This window comes from Sciurus vulgaris (genome assembly GCF_902686455.1).
Source record: "Sciurus vulgaris genome assembly, chromosome: X".
Taxonomy (NCBI): Eukaryota; Metazoa; Chordata; class Mammalia; order Rodentia; family Sciuridae; genus Sciurus; species Sciurus vulgaris.
In genome coordinates, this window is record NC_136471.1 from 47,513,993 (window position 1) to 47,535,513 (window position 21,521).

Here is a 21,521-nt window from a genome sequence, read left to right on the forward strand (position 1 = left end):
ATCAAACAACATTACTCTATGTAAATTTATGATTGCACAAATGGTATGCCTTTACGCCATGTACAGAGAAACAACATGTATCCCATTTGTTTACAATAAAAAAAAAAAAAAAGAAAACAGATGAGGAGCAACAAAGTTGGTGCTCTGAGAGATAGGGAATGGCTGTGGATGGCTGCGGGTGAATGCCAAATGCTCCACAGCTGCAGTTCTAAGTCTTCCCACCTCAGCTAACTGGGAGGTGGAGGAAACTTCAAGGACAGGCCCAAGTAGGTGCGAGAGAAACATGGTGGTGCGGGCTGGGCAGGGTGCGTATGGGGGGTGGGTACAGAGCTTAGTGCCAAGATAACATTCTAGGTTCTGCCTTTTGGTACCTGCAGAGGCCCAAGGAAAAATCTACAAGGAAAATGGTAGGTTTTGAAGGAGGGAAAGGTCTCTGCTGAAGGCCTCCTCAGGGGTGCAGTAGGTCTTTCTGGTTATAAAAATGAAACTTTAAAACCATTGGTAGCCAGAGCAGTAAGTTACATAGAAGGGCCTATGTTCTTGGCACTGATGTGTCCACCAAGCATTGTCTTTTAGCTTGCTTTATATCTTACAGGAATACTGAAGTGTAAAGTGGAATAAGTGTCAGAAGTATCTTCCAGAAAAAAAGTAAAAGCAGGGAAGGAGAAGGACACTAATAGGCCACTTCTGCAAAATGAAAAAGGAGTTGAGACCAGGAGACTGAAAGAAATATTAGGAACAGACCATCTTCCCAGGATCTTAGAGGGGAGAATGGAATCAATAGTCTTTTGTCAACAATATTGGTATGATAGATACAGATCATACAGAATGGTTCATGGAGGAGATAACAGAGTTAAGACAAAAGCCTAGCCTAGGACACTGAAATTAAGACATAGTCCATTGGCCTTGTTTTTGTGGGTACTAGGGATTGAACTCAGGGCCTCTTGCATTCTAGACAAGTACTCTGCAACTGAGCTACATCCCCAAACTTAGTAACCTTAATAGAGACCTTCCTTATTTATCACCACCACCACCATGATGAGTTTTGCCTTATATTTTGAAAATTAAAGTTTTCTCTGAGATACTTTCAACCTTGCTTTCTATTTCTTTATCTTCTCTTGATGTACTTTTATTTCTCCAATTGTTTCAAAACTTTTAGTATTGACAGTTTCTACCTGAATATTTCTTTCTGACCAAATCAATGAATCTTTCTTTATCAACAGACGTGTTTCATTCATTTGGCTCAGAAAGATGGCAATTATGTATTTTAAAGTGAAAAAACAAGTTGTAAAAAGTGTGCAAATTTATCATTTCACTTTAAATCATGCATAGTTATGTATTTTATATATACATATATATTCACAGAATCTTGAAGTATTTTTAATAAAATGTATCTATTTATATGGCAAAATTATGAATAAATTTAATTTTTCTTTTTGGTACCTATATTTCCCCAATTAATTGGTTAAAATTAAATAAAAATAAATAACTTATTTGTTAAAATTATTTCCCTAATTAAAAATAAATTAAAATTAAAATTATATTTTAAAAACAAATTGAAATAAAATAAACAACTGTTAAAATGATTTCCCTGATTAATTGGTTAAAATAAATAAAAACTTGTTAAAAGAACAGAAAAAGAATTTCAATTTAATTTTCAAACTTTCTTATTAAATAATATAATCCTAGTATGTATTACCATATTACTTGAATGCATCACCCTTGCCATCTGTGAAATGACAACACTATTAGTCTCTCTAGGCTGCTGAGTGGATCAGGTGAGACACTGAATGTGTGAGCTGTACTGTTTAGATCCTATGTCAACTCCTCTGTACTTTCAGAACTCCAGACCCCAGAAGAATGCAGGGAGGGCTGATTCATTTTTAACCTCTGCTCAGAAACAAGTTCAGGCAGCTGAGAAGTAGGTGCCACCCTCTTCTGGATACTACTGTTACTTCTCCTTTGTCTTTTTCCTTCTACTATTGATGTGTTGCAGTCCTTAAGGTGACAGAGTACTGATTTCTCTCAGAGTACTGTTATACTTATGAAGGTGAATGTCACACAATTGTGTAACTGATATTTTAACAAAGGTGTTTATAAAACAAGTTTTTCTTGTTTACCTTTTAGGTTCTCTGCTTTCCAGAGGAATCAGACCTGATTCCATTTGGGTGGACAGTGCTAAGTCAAGATATGCATGTGAGACTTCATTAATAAAATAAATGATGAATAAACTAGTTACAAATTGAAAACTGAAATTTGCCACCTTCTACCTAAATCATAATAAAAAGTATGTTGTGTGTGTATGTGCATATGTGCATGTGTATTTATGTATACCTTCCAAGAATACATGCCAGATAGTTATAACATTGGCTTTTTATGCCTAGCATTCTCTTTCCAGAGGTGACTTCTCTCTTGGGATACTACATAGTCCCTCATACAAAAAATAATGGGCACACCCACCCGCTAGGGCAACATACATATCCCAAAGTGTGTAAATTAAAAAGATATGTACTATCTTAAGTAAAAACTGATTAAAAAACCCAAACTTATCTTACCCTTACATAAAAGAGCTTAAAGTATTTTGTAAGATTAAAAATAAATATCCTTTAGGGGATATAGCTCAGTTGGTAGAGTGCTTGCCTAGCATGCACAAGGCACAGGGTTCAATCCCCAGCACCAGAAACAACAATGACAAAATGTCCTTTAAAGTTTTAGACTCCAGTTAGTATGGCAATCATCAAAACTATAAATAATAATAAGTTCTGTGGAGGACATGGGAGAAAAGGTACACTCATACACTGGTGGAACCCAAAACTGGGACAACTGCTTTGGAGAGATTGGTAAAGGAACCACCATATGACCCAGCTATCTCACTTCTCGGTATTTATCCCAAAGAACTAAAATCAGCGTATTATAATGATTCAGGCACTCCAATGTTTATAGTAGTGAAATTCACAATAGCCAATTATGGAACCAACCCAGGTGCCGGTAAACAGATGAATGAATTGAAAAGATGTGAATATGTTCACAGTGGAGTTTTACTCAGCCATAAAGAATGAAATTGTGACATTTGCTATTAAATGGATAGAAATGGAGAAAATCATGCTAAGTGAAGTAAGTCAGACCCAGAAAGTCAAGGGTAAAATATTTTCTCTCATATGTGGAAGCTGAGCCAAAGAAGGGTGAAAGAAAGGTGGGCGATCCCATGAAAATAGGATTATCAGTGGAGTAGAGGAAAGGGATAGAGTGGGAGGGAGGAGGGACAGGAAATGGAAAGAACTGCAGAATGAAATTGACCAAATTATGCTATGAACGTATATGAATATACCACAGTGAATTTCTCCTTTATGTATATCTATAAGGCACCAATTTAAATAAATAAATAGAAGGAAGAACAGTAGACTATTTAAGGGGAAAAGGAGGAGGGAGAAGAGGAGGAAAAGAAGTATTGCAGACTGCAATGAAGCAAATTATATTCCATGCCTGTATGAATATGTCAAAATGAACACCATATGTGTAACTATAATGTACTAAGGATAAAAAAAGAACAGGGAGTAAATCTCTTCACTTCTTCAGAGGCAAAGACATGCGTTTCTAAGAAGCCAAATAGAGGCAGGAAAACATGCAAATTAAAACATGAGTAAAGTACATCATGGTTTTTCATAGAATATTATACAGACTGTCTCCTCAGAATCTCTGTATCTTTTACTAACAATTCACACTTTGTCATCTATCCCAAGATTCCATGGATTATACATACTTCCAACTGAGCTACAAACACATATTATCATCATGCTTCCCTGAGAGATTTTAATGCACACTGGAGAACCATTGGTAGTGCAGTGGAAACACAGTTGTATTGAGTACAAATATTCCTTGAGTAAGTCTTCAAGTAAACAGGTCAGAATGCCAGACAGCCTAGCAATGCACATATTACAGGATCTAAAATATTATTGTATGTTAGGATTTATTTGTAAAAATCTTTCAACATTTTTTACATTGGGATTCATCATACAATAGATGTGCAGGTTTTATGTGATTTTTTTCTCTCAAAAAGTGCCTCTGTATTCATGGATTAGGTAAAAAAAACTATAATCAAGAAAAGTAAGGTATATTTGGGTGTGGTGGTACATGCCTGTTTTTGACAGCAACTTGGGAGCCTAAGGCAGGAGGATCATAGGTTTGATGTCAGACTTGGCAATTTAGTGAAACCTCATCTCAAACATTAAAGGGCTGGAGGTGTAGCTCACCTGGGTTCAATCCTCAATACCACAAAAGACAGAAAGAAAAAAGAAATAAAGGCATATGAGTATATATGAGCAAGTGCATATTCAAACTGAAAAATAAGTAAAATAATCACTACAGATAACATTTGGAAATAGATATAATATTAAAGCCACATTTTCTGTTCTTATCTTGTTCAATGCTTTTGTAAAATAAACTAGGGAATATTTTTCACCACACCAAAACCTATTCATTTTTGAAAATGTGTATGTGACAAAAATATTCTTTTTGTTTTTTAAAGTTTTGTACAGTTTCAATCTGAATGCCTTTCACAAATTCTGCATATAGTATTAATTATTAATCATATTAATTTGGAATATGAAGAATATAATTGTATTAATAACAACACTCATAGCATACTTTTAGTGTGAACCATGTTCCAGAATTTTCTGAGTGTTTTACAAGCAGTAAGAAATTTATTCCTCAAAAGAAACCTATGAGGGTTATACAGTCAGTGTCTCCATTTTAAAAAGGAGGAAACTGCAGCACATAGAGTTTAAGAAAATTACTTGATGTTGTACAACTAATAGCTGCAAAAGCAAACTTAAGTCAAATTTCTGGTCTCTAGAATCTCTTCTCTTAGCCTCCCAAATAAAGTAGATGATACATATATTAAAATGATGATTGAGATAGTTAGAAACAAACTTCTGCTTTCTTAAGCATAATTTTGAAATTACATTGTTTTTGTTAATATTTAATAGTGGGAAATACCAATTCCACTATTTCTTCTAAGGGTAACCATGTTTTTCCTCACATTGAAAAAAAATTTGGCAGAATGGAAGTAATCAGTCAATTGTTACTGGGAACTGAGAAAAAAATGAAAGAGCAAAGGAAAAAATTCTTTATATGACGGACTTGACAAGTCATCACATTAATTCCAAGTTATGAGAAATTAACTCAAGAGGGATTAGAAACTATGAAAAAGCAGGAGATAGGGCAGAGAAAAAGGCTATCCATTGGAAAATGAAGAAAGAAGATATTTATTGTATGAATGCATACAATAATGTGCTATGTCACTTCTTTCAGTGTTTTGACTCATATGCATTTTGCAAAATGACTAGGTTTTTGTGTGATGAAGAATATACTGTAACTTGTTTTACAATGTAATGATGGGTTTATTTTTCTACTCAAACAAAATTTGGATATTAGAGAAGCTTAAAAAGTAAAGGGCCACCTTGTGACCAGAGTCAGCACTGCAGTTTGAACTGGAACAGAGAAATAGTTAATCATGATTAATGGTGGAATTAAATTTGGATGTGTTGAGATTAAGGTACCCTTAGGGCATGCAGGAGGAGAGTTCCAGTAAAGAACTAGATAAAAGAGGCAAAAGAGAGGTCTGGGCTAGAGATGTGGAATTGGATGTCCTCATCCAGGACTGTAGTAATAATTGTAGAAGTAGATGAGCTCAACATAGAAGAATGTGGAAACTGAGAAGAGAGGGGACTTTCAATATTTAAAGAAACAATATAGTTCAATTTTTATAAGTCCAGACATTGGAACTAAATTCACACTCTTTTTCTGGATGTGTGACATTTCACCTATTATTTAAACATCGTAAATCCCTTTTATAAACGAATGAGAGCTATGGACTTCCCTCAAATCACACACACACCTTAAACAAATGGGTATATTCACTGACACACTTATGGGCACAAAATGTGGAACACAAGTTTAGGCGGTTCACAAGTTTCCTGTATTAAGAATGTGTGATGCAATTTAATCAGTAGGAATGTGAAGTGGGTGAATCAAATAAAAACAATAATTAAAAGGCATAAATATAAATCTATTGATAATTAGAGTGAATGTTTGTGGGATATATACTCCAAATCAGACTGGAGAAAAATAATAAATCATATGCTGTTTACAAGGGATATACCTTAAGTATAAGGATTGAGGATTGTTGGAAGTCAAAATGTCAATCAATCAATGCCTATAGTAACCATAGGAAAACTGGTGTAGCAATGAAACAATCCAATAAGATAAATCTAAAGGTAAGAAATAGTATTAAAGATAGATATATTTTAATGATAAAATAGTCAATATAAGGATTGAGGCTCTAATCCAGCGGTAGAGTGTTTGCCTAGCATGTGTGAGACCCTGGGTTCAGTTCCCAATCTCCCATAAAGATAAGGCTGGCAAGTGTAGCTTAGTGGTGGAAAGCATTTGCACAACTTGCTTGAGGTCCTAAATCTGATCCCAAGTACCCCCAAAACAGAAAGAGTCAATCTAAGAGGAAAACATAAAAAATAATTCTCTACACTTTTTAAATATTGTGTATTAGCCCATTTTCCATTGCTAAAACAAAATACCCAAGCCTGAGTACTTCATAAAGAAAGGAGGTTTATATAGCCCATAGTTTTGGAGATTGAAAGTCCAAGAATGAGCAGCTCCATCTATTTCTCCTCTGGTGACATTTGCAGGGCAGATGGTATCACAACAATGGGAGCACACGGAGAAGAAATCACACGGTTAAAGAGGAAGCCAGAAAGTGAAGGTTAAAATTAGCTCTTTAATAACAACCCACTCTCCTAAGAACTAACTGGAGTCTCATAAGAACTACAAGAACTACACTAATCTCTTTTAAGAGCAGTAAACCAAATGACCCAACCACTTTCTTCAAGGCCCACCTCTTAAAGGTTCCACCACCTCTCATATAGCCAAAACTGGGGAATAAGCCCCCATCATATGAATCCTTCAGAGACAAACCACATCATGTTGTTTCAACAAATACAAAACTAAATAAAAGGAAATAAAAGGAAAAAATAGAGAAATTTAAAGTCATTGTGGGACCTATAAAAATAGCACTTTAAGTAACTGAATGAATCAGAAAAACTCAGTAGAAATATTGAACATTTAAGCAAAGAGACTGACAAATTTGACCTAATTCACACATATAGAACATCATAGCCTACAGATGAAGATTATAAATACTTTTCATGAGCAGATGGAATGTTTCATGAAATTAATCTAATATGAGATCATTATTGAAATAATTCAGAATATGTTCTCTGATGACAAATGAGGATCAAAGTTAACAGATAATAAGCAAATCTCAAAGTGTTTACAAATTAAAAATATATTTCTCAATAATTTGTGGGTAAAGAAGAAATGGCAATCAGATGTGTCATTATCTTTAAACAAATGATTATCAGAACACAACACGTGAAAATTTGTGGAAATGCAGCCATATCTATGCACAATAAGAAATTCTATGCCTTTAAATGCACATATTAGAAAAGAAGAAATCCATAGCCAGATGCAGTGGTGCATGCCTGTAATCCCAGCAGCTTGGAAGGCTGAGGCAGGAGGATTACAGTTCAAAGACAGCCTCAGCAACTTAGTGAGCTCAGCCCTAAGCAATTTAGTGAGGAGTAGGGGGAAGAGGAGGAGGAGGAGGAGGAGACCAAATACCAATGATCTAAGATTTCATGAAAAGTTTGGGAAAGGTGTTCTGGATTTTTTGTTGTTGTTTATTTTGGTTTGTTTTCTAAAAATGACCTGGCATTAGAGGAAATGTGTGTCAAAATGCTGGCTGAAGATAATCTTAAGAGGGTGGGGTGGGTGGGAACGGGAAAGATGGTGGATTGAGACAGACATTATTACCCTATATACATGTATGAAAAGAATTTTTTTAAAAAATATTTATCACTGTCAAAAATGTTAATGAAAATAAATAAGAAAAATTAAGTAAATAAAAGCACAAAAAACATAATGTAAAGAAACAGACTCAGTGATGATAAAAAAATAAGAAATACAGTGATTATAGAAGTACTTTGGAAAAGTTATTAAACAAATGGAAAACTACAGTCTTCAATAATCTGACACACACACACACACATACATAACTTTGGGAAAGAAGGAAAATTTGATTTCTAGAGCTACCACATTATATTATTCGCATGTTCAATTTTCATCCAAGAATGTTACAAGGCATACAAAATAGCAGGAAAGTATAGCTCACTCAAAGAATAAAGTAAACTGACAAGAGTCCCTGTGGAAGCCCAGTCATCATACTTAGGAGATAAATACTTTAGAACATCTATTTTATCTATGAAGTTATGCTATGTCCAAGTATGAATATACCAAAATGAATCAAGCTTTTATATATATAAAATCTTTTATATATATACAAATGTGTAAATAACTATAATGTGGTAATTGAAATAATAATAATTTAATAATGATAAATAATAATGGGGAAATCAGTAGAGTAGAAGAAGCAGATGGGGGAAGGAGGATGCAATGGAAAGGAAAGACACTGGGGAATGAAATTTTTCAAATTATGTAATGTATATGTAGGAATATGCTTTAAAAATCTCACTATTATATAATTACAATGAACCAATTAAAAACAACTATTTTAAATATGCTCAAAGTGCTTTTTGATATCAAAAAGCTAAAGAAAAATCAGGAAAACAATATGTGACCAATAAAAGAAAAATTATAAAAAAGAAAACAAAAATTCTGCAACTGAATATTACAGTAAATGAAATGAAAAATTCATTAGAGCTGAAAGATATTAATTTATACATCTAAGGTGCTCCATAAAATCTAAGTAGGATAAAGCAAAAGAGATCTATACGTACCATATTATATTCAAACTGTTGAGAGCCAAAGACAGAGACAATATTTTCCTTAATTTTTTCTAAATATCACAGACAATCTTGAAGGCAACAAAAAACATGTTATGTAAGTACAACAGATCCTCAATAAGTTTATCAACCAATGTCTTATAAGAAACCATGGAGTCAAGAGGGCAGTGAAATGATATATTTAAGGTAGTGAAAGAATAAAACCTGTCAACCAGTGCTCAGTATCCGGTAAAGAAGTCTTCTAAAAATAAGAGAAATTAAGTCATTCCCAGATAAACAAAAAGTATAAGTATTTGTTTTTGAGAGACCTCCTCTAAGAGACATGCTAATGACATCCATCAAGTTGAAATGAAAGGATACCAGTCAGTAACAAAGCCATATTAAGAAATGAAGATGTCTGATACTTTCATGGGCAAACATGAAAGCAAATCTTACTATATTTTTCATTTGTAACTCCACTTTACATTGCCTGCTTGGTTTTAAAAAAATGTATAAAATATTTATAAAATCTATATCATTAGGTACAATTTTAAAGATCTGTGTCAACAACAAAATAAAAGTGGTAGACAGAGCTGTGTAGGAGCATAGATTCTGCATGCTACTCAACTTATGTTGCTATCAATTCAAGCTAGGTTGATATAAATTTATGATGGTAACTATAATCTCCATGTTAACCACCAAGGAAATATCTAAAACTATACATACACAAAAGGAAATGTGTGGGAAAGCAAAACAGTTTACAACAACAACAAAAATAAAGCAAGCAGAAAGGATGGCAATAATATAGAAAACGAGGGTCAGTAAAGGTACAAGACATACAGAAAATAAATGGTAGAACAAAATCCATCCTTTTCAGTAATTAATTGAATGTAAATGGAGTAAACTCTTCAATCAAAAAGTAGAAACTCTTAGGATGCATAAAAACCATAATCTGACTATATGATGTTGACAAGAAATTCACTTTAGGTTCAAAGACACTAAGAGGCTGAACACGAAAGGATGTAAAAGATTAGTAACCAAAACAGAACTATGGTGTCTATATTATTGTCAGTAAAATAGAGGTTAAGTTTAAAATGTTAAAAGAGACAATGAAGGACATTATATATAGATAAATGCCAATTCATCACTAAGATATAGCAATTATAAACATATGAAACAAGCAACAGAGCCCTAACATCCATGGCAAAAACACGATAGATTTGAAGGGAGAATAAGAGATGGACACATCAACATCTCACTTTGTATAAAGGTCAGACCATCTAGACAGAGGATCAACAGCAATTAAGGACTTGAGCTGCACTGTAAATCAAATGTAGAAGACATAGGCAGAATGCATCACATATTGACTGCAGAATACACATTGTTCTCAAGTACACATGGAAAATTCTCAAAGATAGATCATAATTCAGGCCATAGAACAAGTCTCAATAAATATGAGAATACTGAAGTCATACAATGTATCTTCTCTAACCACAATCAAATGTTTTAATACACAGAATAATATAAAGAATTTCTAGAAGCTGAGCAGGTGGCATAGAGGAAAATTTTAAGTTTGATGTCAACTTCAGCAACTCAGTGAGACCCTGTATCAAAGCAAAAAATGAAAAGGGTTGGGGTTACAGATCAGTGGTAGAGCACGCCTGGATTCAATTTCTATTACCAAGAAAAAATATGCAATAACAAAACCTGATTAAATGTAAAGAGATAACTTTTCACAATAAAAATGGTATAATGAATTGAGTTTCCAAGGAAGACACACTAATGGCAAATAACAAAAATAGGTATTCAACATTATAAATTATTTGTAAAATGCAAATAAAAAGCACAATGAGATACCAGTTCATACTCAGTATTTATTATATTTGTATAATAGAAACAACAAGTTTTGGTGAGGATGTGGAGAATTGGAATTTTGTACATTCCTAATGGAAAGGATAAACAAGTTGCTGTGGAAAAGAGTCTGGCATGATTAAAAAATGTAAGCAGCATTACCATATGATCCAGCATTTTTACTCCAAGGCGTATATGCAAAAGTATTGAAAACAGGCATTCAAACATATACTTGTGGGATTTTCTTTCTTTCTTTCTTTTGTTTTTTAAAAATTTTTTAACTTTTATTTTGAAATAATTATAGATTCACGCAAAGTTGTACAAATAATCTAGTAAAATCTCAGGTACTGTTCATTCAACTTTCCCCAAGAGATACATTGTAGTAACTATAGCTACTTAAAACCAGGAAATCTTTATTTTTAATTTTTCTCATACATGGATATAGGGTAATAATGTCTGTCTCATTCTACTGTCCTTCTCATCCCTACCACCCTACCCCTCCTCTCACTCCTCTCTGCATAATCCAAAGTTCCTTTATTCTTCCCCACATACCCCCCACTATAGATCAGCATCCACTTATCAGAGAATACATTCAGCCTTTGGTTGTTTGGGATTGGCTTATTTCACTTAGCATGATATTCTTCAGCTTCCATTTACCTGCAAATGCCATAATTTCATCCTTCTTTAAGGCTGAGTAATAATATTGCATTGTGTATATGTATCACATTTTCTTTATCCGTTCTTCTGTTGAAGGGCATCTAGGTTGGTTCCATAGCTTAGCTATTGTGAATTGAGCTACCAGAAATATTGATGTGGCTCTGTCACTGTAGTATGCTGATTTTAAGTCCTTTGGGTATAAACTGAGGAATGAGATAGCTGGCTCAATTCCATTCCAAGTGGTTCCATTCCAAGTTTTCTTAGGAATCTCCACACTGCTTTCCAAAGTGGTTGCACCAATTTGCAGTCCCACCAGCGATGTATGAGTGTACCCTTTTCCCCACATCCTCACCACCTTTTCTTGTTTTATTGTGAGACAGAATATCACTAAATTGCTGAGGCTGTCCTCGAATTTGCAATCCTCCTGGCTCAACCTCCATAGTAATTGGGATTACAGAAGTGTACCATTTTGAAGTTACTTTATGTTTTTGGAAATCAACACGGAAGACATTTGGTCCCCAAGTTTTGTTGGAGACTCTTTATTACTGATTCATGCTCATTACTTGTTACTGTTCTATTTAGGTTTTATATGTCCTCATGGTTCAATTTTGGTAGGTGAGATATGTCCAGAAATTTATCCATTTCTTCTGGGTCTTCCAGTCTATAGTCACACAATTGTTCATAAGAGTCCACAATGATTCTATTTATTTTTGTCATATCAATTCTAATGCCTCCTTTTCCATCTCTGATTATATTTATTTGGTTCTTCTATATTGTTTCTCAATTATTCTAGTTTCAATTCTATTATCTTTTCCAATAGCCATCTATATATTGTGTTGATCTTTAATGTTTTTTAAGTCTCTGTTTTGTTTATTTCAGTTCAATTATTTTTTTTTCCTTTTATAAATTCAGGGTTTGATTTGTATTATTTAATTCTATAGTTTCTTGGTTTAGTTTTTTTTTTTGAAGATCTATTCATGGTGAGAGAGGTGTGTTAAAGCCTCTTAGTATTATTGTGTTGTGATCTATTTGATTCTTGAAATTAAGAAGGGTTTGTTTGATGTACGTAGATGCTCCATTTTGGGGGGTATATATATATTTATGAGTGTTATATCTTATTGGTATATGATTCCCTTTAGTAGGTTGAAATGTCCTTTATCCCTTCTGACTTATTTTGGTTTGGTCTGATATGAGGATGGAAATCCCTGCTTTTTTACATAATCCATGTGAGTGGTATGTTTTTTCCCAACCTTTCACTTTCAGTTTGTGGATGTCTTTTCCTAGGAGGCAAGTCTCTTGAAGACAGCATATTGTTGGGTCTTGTATTTTAATCCAATCTGCCAGTCTATATCTTTTGATTGATGGGTTTAGGCCAATAACATTCAGGGTTATTATTGAGATATGATTTGTATTCCCAGTCATTTTGGTTTATTTTTGATTTTTAACTTGACTTAATTTCTCTTTTGGTTGACCTTTCCTTTAGTATAGTTCCTCCCTTTACTGGTTTTCATTTTTTTAAAATTTCCTCCTCATGGAATATTTTGCTGAGAATGTTCTATAGGCTTTCTAGTTGTGAATTTGTTTAGCTTTTGTTTATCATGGAAGGTTTTTATTTCATCTTCAAATCTGAAGCTCAATTTTGCTGGATATAAAATTCTCAGTTGGCATCCATTTTCTTTCAGAGCTTGATATATGTTATTCCAGGAGCTCCTGGTGTTGAGGGTTGGGGTTGAGATGTCAGCTAAGATCCAAATTGGTTTCCCCCTATATGTAATGTGATTTTTTTTTCTCTCACAGCCTTTAAAATTCTATCCTTATTGTGTATGTTAGCCATTCTCATTATAATATGTGTTTGTGTGAGTCTGCTGTAATTTTGTACATTTGGTGTCCTGTAAGCCTCTTTTAGCTGATTTTCCACTTCATTCTTTAGATTTGGGGAGTTTTCTGATATTATATAATTGAAAAGAGTGTGTAGTCCTTTGGTTTGTATCTCCACACCTTTGTCTATTTTGATAAATCTTAAATTTGGTCTTTTCATGTTATCTCATATTTCTTGGAAGTTCTGTTCTTGGTTTCTTACCATCCACTCTGTGTGCTCAACTTTATTTTTAAGAGTATATATTTTGTTTTCATTGTTTGAGGTTCTGTCTTCCAAGTGGTCTAGTCTGTTGGTAATATTTTCCATTGAATTTTTAATTTGGTTATTGTTACCTTCATTTTTGAGGATTCACGCTTGATTCCTTTGATTCCTTTTTATATTCTCTGCCTCTTTAGTGATCTTCCACTTCCTATATTTTCTCTCCAATACTATCCTTTATTTCAAAGATCAATTTTTGTGTTTTCTAACCTCCTTCTCTGACAGTTTTTCTACTATGTTGTCTATGGATTCTATTGTTGGAACATCTTCTTTTGTTTGAGGCAATTTGTTCCCTTGTATTTTCATGTTGTTTGTGTGTCTTCTCATCCAGCAGTATAGAACTGAGTCAGTACAGATTTTATCCTATAGGCTAAGAGTGTTCCCAAAGGCTTCCAGGACCTCACCTTTAAGAGGAAGACCAATACTAACATCACGATATTCCACCTTAAACCAAATGGCTCCTATTAAGGCATTTACAGTTTGTCACAATAAACAGAAATGAAGTATTCAATTATTGTCTATAGTATAAACAGTAAGTTTGCTAAAAAGGGTTTACCTTTACAAATGATGGACAATGAGGGAACATAAGTAGTGTAAGATGTGATGTGTATGAGGGATAGGGAGAGAAGATAGACATAAACATTTATAGTAAGAGCAAGGGAAAAGTTAATAGATGTTGGCTGTTAGTATGAGAGAAGTGAGAAAGAGAATTCAGGTAGACAGGTAGGTGAGAGGAAAAATATGTACAGATTTATAAAAAACGTAAAAATATAAGAATACACAACAAAACTGTCATATACTATTCAGACATTCTGTTCCTCGATAAATTGATGCATGAAATGTATTCGTATTTAAAGATGGTAGAGGTGTGAGACAGAGGGTGAAAAAAGATGAAAAGGGGAGGAACATCTCAATGGGAAATTGAATGGTTGCTTCTGTTGACCTTCAAAATTTTTCTCAGTTTCCTTTCTCCACCAATAGATGGGGTTGTCTGAAGTTTGATGTTAGTTCCAGTCCAGTGGGTGTCGGACTGGTTAGGTGGGTGAGTCAACAGAAAGATGCCCTCACACCCTTTTTCACTCTTTCCATCTGTTGTGGCTGGCCCCTTCCATCCCTGCACACTTCAGGACTCACTGAGCTGGAGAGCCCAGTTTTCTCCAGTTTCTTCAAACTCTGCTCCCCCCTCAGGCAACTGCCTCTAGAATATGTTTTTATGTCAAATATGTATTTGTTTTATAAAAATTTTAAAAATATAAGATTCACAGAACTGAAAATCTGTTGTTTCTCTCAATATTGAATCTGGTAATCAAAGTCTTGTTTGTTTTCCTTTTGGGTCATTAACTCAATGTTAATTGCTCTATTGTATTTGCACTTTCTTCTAGTCAAAATTCAAGTAAGCAGTAGCTATCTGTTGAAGATAGATAACTTGAGCAAAGAAAAATCAATAGTGTTAATAAACAGTATCAATGAATGAACTAAATTTAAAATGAAGGAAAATCCATTTTAAATAACATCAAAAAGAATTAAAACTCTTGAAATAAATTGGATGAGTAAATTAAAACTTACTCTCCAATTTGCAAATTTTTTGAAAGAAATTTCAATATGATGTATATTAAAATTCACCTACTGTCAGATGTTGTGGTGCATGTCTATAATCCCAGCAACTTGACAGGCTGAGGCAGGAGGGTCCCAAGTTCAAGTCCAACCTCAACAACTTTGTGGGACCCTAAGCAACTTAATGAGATCCTCTCTCAAAATAACAAAAAAATATAAAGGGCTGGGGATGTAGCTTAGTGCTAGAGCTCTCCTGGGTTCAGTCCCCTGTACCACAAAAAATTCAGCTGCCATTTTGCGTTAATTGATAACTTGACCCTAAATTCATATAGAAATTCAAGACACCCAAATAACCAAAAGCATCTTGAAAAAGAAGAATAAAGTAGGACACACACTTTTTTATTTAAAAACATACAACAAAGATGCAGTAATTAAGACAGTGTAATACTGGTATAAGGATGGACATAAAGATCAATGGAATATAATTGAAGGTCCAGAAATAAAATCATATGTATATGGTCAACTGAATTTTGATAACTATGCCAAGACCACTTATTGGGGAAAAATAGCCTTTTCAACAGATAGTTCTTGGAGGGAATATTCAAAATAATTCAGTTGATTCTTGCCTTAAACCATATGAAAATTAGCTCAAAATACATCAAATAAGTGTAAGAACCGAAAATATAAAACTCTTTTTATAAATCTATTTGAAAATATTGCTGTAAATCTTTGTGATATTGGACTAGGTAATGTTTTATTGTTCTTTTTTTCCCCTGCAGTGCTGGGGATTGAACCTAGGGACTTATGCATTCTAGGCAAATGCTCTAACACATCCTCAGTCCCTAGGCAATGGTCTTTTAGATATGACAGCTAAAGCACAAAAAACAAATTCAAAAAATAGGTAAAGTGGACATCATCACAATTAAAAGTGTTTGTACTTCAAAAGACACAATCACAATGTGAACAGACAATCGGCAGGAACATATTTTATGAAACATATAGTTAATAGGGATTGGTATCTGGAATAAAGGAATAGGGATTGGTATCTGGAATAAAGGATCATTACTTCCAGGCATGGTGGCACATGCCTGTAATCCCAGCAGCTCGGGAGGTTGAGGCAGGAGGATCATGAGTTCAAAGCCAGCCTCAGCAATTTAGTGAGGCCCTAAGCAGCTCGGTAAGACCCTGTCTCTAAATAAAATACAAAACAGGATAAGGGATGTGATTCAATGGTTAAGTATCCCTGAGTTCAAACCATGGTACCAAAAAAAAAAAAAAAACCCAAAACAAAACCAAAAACAAGCCAAAACAAAACAAACAAAAATATTACTACATTACTACTCAACAATAAGAAGCCAAATACGCTGATAGTAAATTGGCAATTGATTTAAATGGAAATCTCTTCAAAGAAGATATTCAAATGATCAACAAGTACATGAAAAAATATTCAACAACATAGCCATCAGGGAAATGCAATTCAAAATCACATTAAAGCAATAACCTGTAGAATAGGAGAAAATATTTGCAAACTACACATCAAATAAGGGATTAATATCTATAATATATAAGGAAGTCCACAAGTTATAGTAGAAAAATAAACAAATTAAAAATAGGCAAAAGACCTAAATAAACATTTCTCAAGAAAGACACACAAATGGCAAACAGGTATATTAAAAAATGCTCAACATCACTAATCGTCAGGGAAATAAAAATTAAAGCCACAGTGAGGTGACACCACATACCTGTTAACATAACTAACTATTATAAAAAGATATTGTTAGATAATGTTGGTAAAGATGTGGACAATGGGAATTCTCATACATGGTGGGAATGTAAATTAATACAGCCACTATGGAAAATAGCATGGAGGTTCCTCAAAAAATTAAAAATATAGCTACCATATGATCCAGTAATCCCACTATTTAGGTATATATATACAAAGGAAATTAAATCTGAATGTCCATATTGATGGAACTGAAAATTGGATTAAAAAAATCTGAAAATCAGTATAGAGATTCCTCAAAAGATTAGGAACGGAACCACCATATGATCTAGCTATGTCACTCCCTGGTATTTATCCAGAAAAACTGAAATCAGGTTAGTATAGCAGTATGTGCATATCATGTTTATAGCAGCACAATTCACAATAGTTAAGTTATGGGAAAAGCCTAGGTGCCTATCAACAGATGAAAACTGATAAAGAAAATTTTATATGTATATATATGCATATATATGTATATATATGCATATATTTATATACTCTCCTCAGTCACAAAGAAGAATGAAATTATGTCTTTTGCTTATAAATGGATTTAACTGGAGAACAGCATGCTAAGTGAAATAAATCAGACTCAAAAAGTCACTGGCTGAATGTTTGTTCTTATATGCAGGACCTAGAGAGAAAAAATGTGATTAGAAAAGGGAATCATGCCAGGTATGGTGGTGCATGCATCTAATCCCAGTTACTTCCCAGTCTGAGGCAGGACAATTGTGAGTTCAAAGCCAGCTTCAGGGTGAAGCCCTGAGTAACTTAGTGAGACCCTGTCTCAAAAATAGAGTTAAAATGGACTGGGGATGTGGCTCAGTGGTTAAGAGCCCCTGAGTTCAGTCCCTAGTACCAAAAAGTGGGGGGCATATCTCAGAAAAATAGAAAGAAGAACAATAGAGGTAGGAGATGGTAGGGAAGGAAAAGGGGAGGTACTAGGAATTAAAATCAACCTTATTATGCTTTGTGCATGTACAAATATATCACAATGACTCCCACTTTTATGTATAATTATAATGGGTCAATTACAAAAAATCAGTATGCCAAAGAGATATCTGCACTCCCATAGTTATTGCAGCGCTTTTCATAGTAGCGAAATATGGATTTAACCTAAATGACCATCCAGTGATGAATGGATAAAGAAAGTGGTTTCTTACACATGATGGAATAGTATTCAGACATCAAAACGAATGAAATTCTGTCATTTACAACAACATGGATAGAACTGCAGGTCATTATTTTCATGAAATAAGCCCGGCACAGAATGACAAGAACCACATGATCTCACTTATATTGGAATCTGCAAAAGTAGGTTTCACAGAATTTTAGAGTCGAATAATGGTTTGCAGAGGCTGGAGAGAGCAGGAGATTGGGGAGAATTGAGGAAAAGATTGATCAATGGGTACTGATTTATAGGTAGACCTGATGAAGGAGTTCTAGTGTGCTATTACACAGTAGGGTGAATGTAGATAATAATAATAATGTTGTATACATTTCAAAAAGAAGGATTTTGTAAGTTTTTCCCATAGAAAAATGATAAATGTTTGAGATCATAAATGTTTAACTTGATTCAAGCATTATACAGTGTATACATCTATTGAAGCATTATATGGTACACCTTTAATAATGTATCATTTTTGTGTTGTTATGAATCATTTAAAATTAAATTTAAAAATAATGAAGATAAGAAAGTGTTATCACTAAAGGTAATATAAAAAGGTTTGGGCTGGGGACATAGCTCAGTTGGTAGAGTGCTTGCCTCACAAGCACAAGGCCCTGGGTTCAATCCCCAGTACCGCAAAATTAAAAAAAAGGTTCAGTCACTTTGTAAAACAGACTAGCAAATGCACAAACAGAATTACCATATGATTCAGCAATTTTACTCCTCAGTATCCACCTAAGAGAAATGAAAACATATGTCCGTGCAAAATGAGTACACAAATGTTCATGCAACTGTACAATAGACAAAAGGTGCAAACAATCCAAATGTCCATCAACCAATGAATCAATAAATAAAATGTGGATTAGCCATACAATCGAATAAATGACAATAAGGGGTTCAATAGAGATATATGCAGCATCATGGATGAACTTTGAAAATATTTTTCTAAGTGAAAGAAGTCAATTACAAAAGACCATATTTTATGAGTACATTCATGTGAAATGCCCAGAATAGGCAAATCTCTAAAAGCAAAGATTTTTGGATGACATTTAATGGGTTTCTTCTTAAGACAATGGAAATATTTCAAAATTGTGGTGATGGATACACAGCTCTGTAATATACTAAAATCCATTGAATGTTATATTATTAGTGAATGAATTGTTTGGTATTTGAATTATATCAAAATAAAACTGCTTATTAGAAGTGAAAAAGTATTCTCTGGATCCAGAGTGATTCCCTGGTGATTCTTCTAAATATAGACAAAATAATGCTCACTCACACAAACTCTTCCTGACACCAAGAACAAAGGGAACACTTCCAAGCTTTTGCTAGGAAGCCCAAACTCCTATCTTCTGGGGACAGGTGAGAGAGTGGAGATTAAGTTAATAATCCATCAGGCCTTTATGAAGAAGACTCCATTTAAAAAAACAATGTACACCCAAACTCCATGGGACAAAGGTTTCTATGCTCAGGGCCATCTAGACCTCACCTTATGTATCTCTTCCTCTGGATGCTTATTTGTATCCTTTAAAATAAACTGGTAAACATAAGTTGAGTGTTTGTCTGAGTTGTATGAGCCATTTTAACAAATTATCAAAAATGAAAGAGGTGGAGAGGCAGCACACAGGAGGCCTTGCCACGGGTCCAAGTCCGGAAAGTCGAAGAACACGGTGTCGTTGGCCCGCTTCCGGAAGGTGGACGTGGACAAGTACGACGAGAACAAGTTCGTGGTCGAGGGGAGCGAGGGCGACTGACAGGCTGGGCCAGACGAGGGCCAGGTGGACTCCTGCCTGCGGCAAGGAAACATGGCGGCTGCTCTCCAGGCAGCTCTGAAAAATCCCCCTGTCAAAAGTCAGGCGGTGAAGGATCAGGCAGGCAGCACTGTCTTGAAGGTGCTCATCTCTTTTAAAGCTAATGGTATTGAAAAAGCCGTTCAATCTCTGGACAAGAATGATGTGGATCTCCTAATGAAGTATATTTATAAGGGCTTTGAGAGCCCATCTGACAATAGCAGTGCTATGTTACTACAATGGCATGAAAAGGCACTTGCTGCTGGAGGAGTAGGATCTATTGTTCATGTCTTGACTGCAAGGAAAACGGTGTAGCCCAGCAGGAACTGGTTCCACCGTGGGAGTGGGAATTGCTGGCTCAAAGACCAAAACAACCAAATGCCACCGCTGCCCTGTGGGTAGCATCTGTTTCTCTCAGCTTTGCCTTCTTGCCTCCTTTTTCATATCTATAAAGAAGAGAATTACATACCAGATTTCCTTTCATGGAAATTGGGATAATGTGGAGGAAATTTGGCATCAAGCAGGATTGTTTCATCCTCTCACAATAATTTCAATGATGTGTATACCAGTCTGTGTATATTATCAAGTACATTCAGGTTTAATTGTGCAATCTTAAACCCCTATCAGCTGATTTCTGTGCTCTTTTATATTATTCTTGACTAATACTGAGGGATCCGATCAGAATTTGAGGCCAGTTTCCTAACTCATTGCTAGTCAGGAAGTGATCTTTATTTAAAAATAATAATAATAAATAGATAAATATATACATATACTTACATTTACAAATATGGATATATTTATCTATTTATATGAGAAACTGGCAGCTATTAATTGCAAAACTGGACCATACTTCTCTTACTTAAGCAAAAGTGTGAGTGAAAACCACTACTAATTTCCACTTTTATTTCCGCTTGCCTCCAGATTATGCTGTGAGTTTTTTACGAATGTTACTTCCTTTCATCATTCAATTATCATGGTCTCTTGATTTCTTTGTGGTCACCCAGGATCCAGAACAAGGAATCTTGTTCTATACAGGTGTATCTATAAAATATCAGAGCCTATTTGGCATGATATTGAAACCTTTGTTTCAATAATATGGCTCCCTTTGAAGAAGCTACTCCAAATCAGAAAGGATGTAGAAACTATGATATAGTTCAAACTCTGGGCAGCCTCTGAATGAAATACTATTTCTTTAGAAAAATAGTAGCTGCCTTAGACATTATGATGATGTATATGAATATTTAATATACCATTTAGTATGCCCTATAAATGTCCTCAGTGTTCTTCAGGGTAATTTGGATCTCAAAAGATTTGGTTCAGATCCAAACAAATAACATATTCTGTGTTCAGCTCAGTGTTTTTTAAAAAGAAAATGCCACACAGCAAAAAATTGTTTACTTTTTGGGCAAACCAAATCGGTTTTCAAAAAGTGACCGGTGCTCATAAAAATCTATTATTAGAGTAGCTCCAAAAAAAAAACCACCCAAAAACATATGACCAAGAGGGAAATTAGCCTGTGTTTAGTATTTATATTGGCTACCAGTTTCATAATCCTGACTTATGTGAAAACTGGTGCAGAAATTCTTTAAACTATGCTGTTTTTGATACCTGCTCTTTGTTTTTTGTTTTGTTTTGTAAAAATGATAAAATTCAGAAAATAAAATGTCAAAAAAAAAGAAAAGAAAATGTCAGTGTTGAATTAAAAAAAAAGAAAGAAAACGAAAGAGGTGGGTTTGTAGCCAAGTCAGAG

The 21,521-nt window shown here is 34.3% G+C and overlaps 1 pseudogene across 1 annotated transcript; it reads left to right on the forward strand.

Moving 5' to 3' along the window:
* The first annotated feature begins 283 nt into the window (after nt 1-283).
* On the forward strand, nt 284-21,433 carry LOC306651084 (actin-related protein 2/3 complex subunit 5-like; annotated as a pseudogene). The gene is made up of 3 exons: nt 284-305; nt 2,128-2,196; nt 19,590-21,433. The product of its transcript is annotated as an actin-related protein 2/3 complex subunit 5-like (transcript).
* The last annotated feature ends 88 nt before the right edge of the window (nt 21,434-21,521 follow it).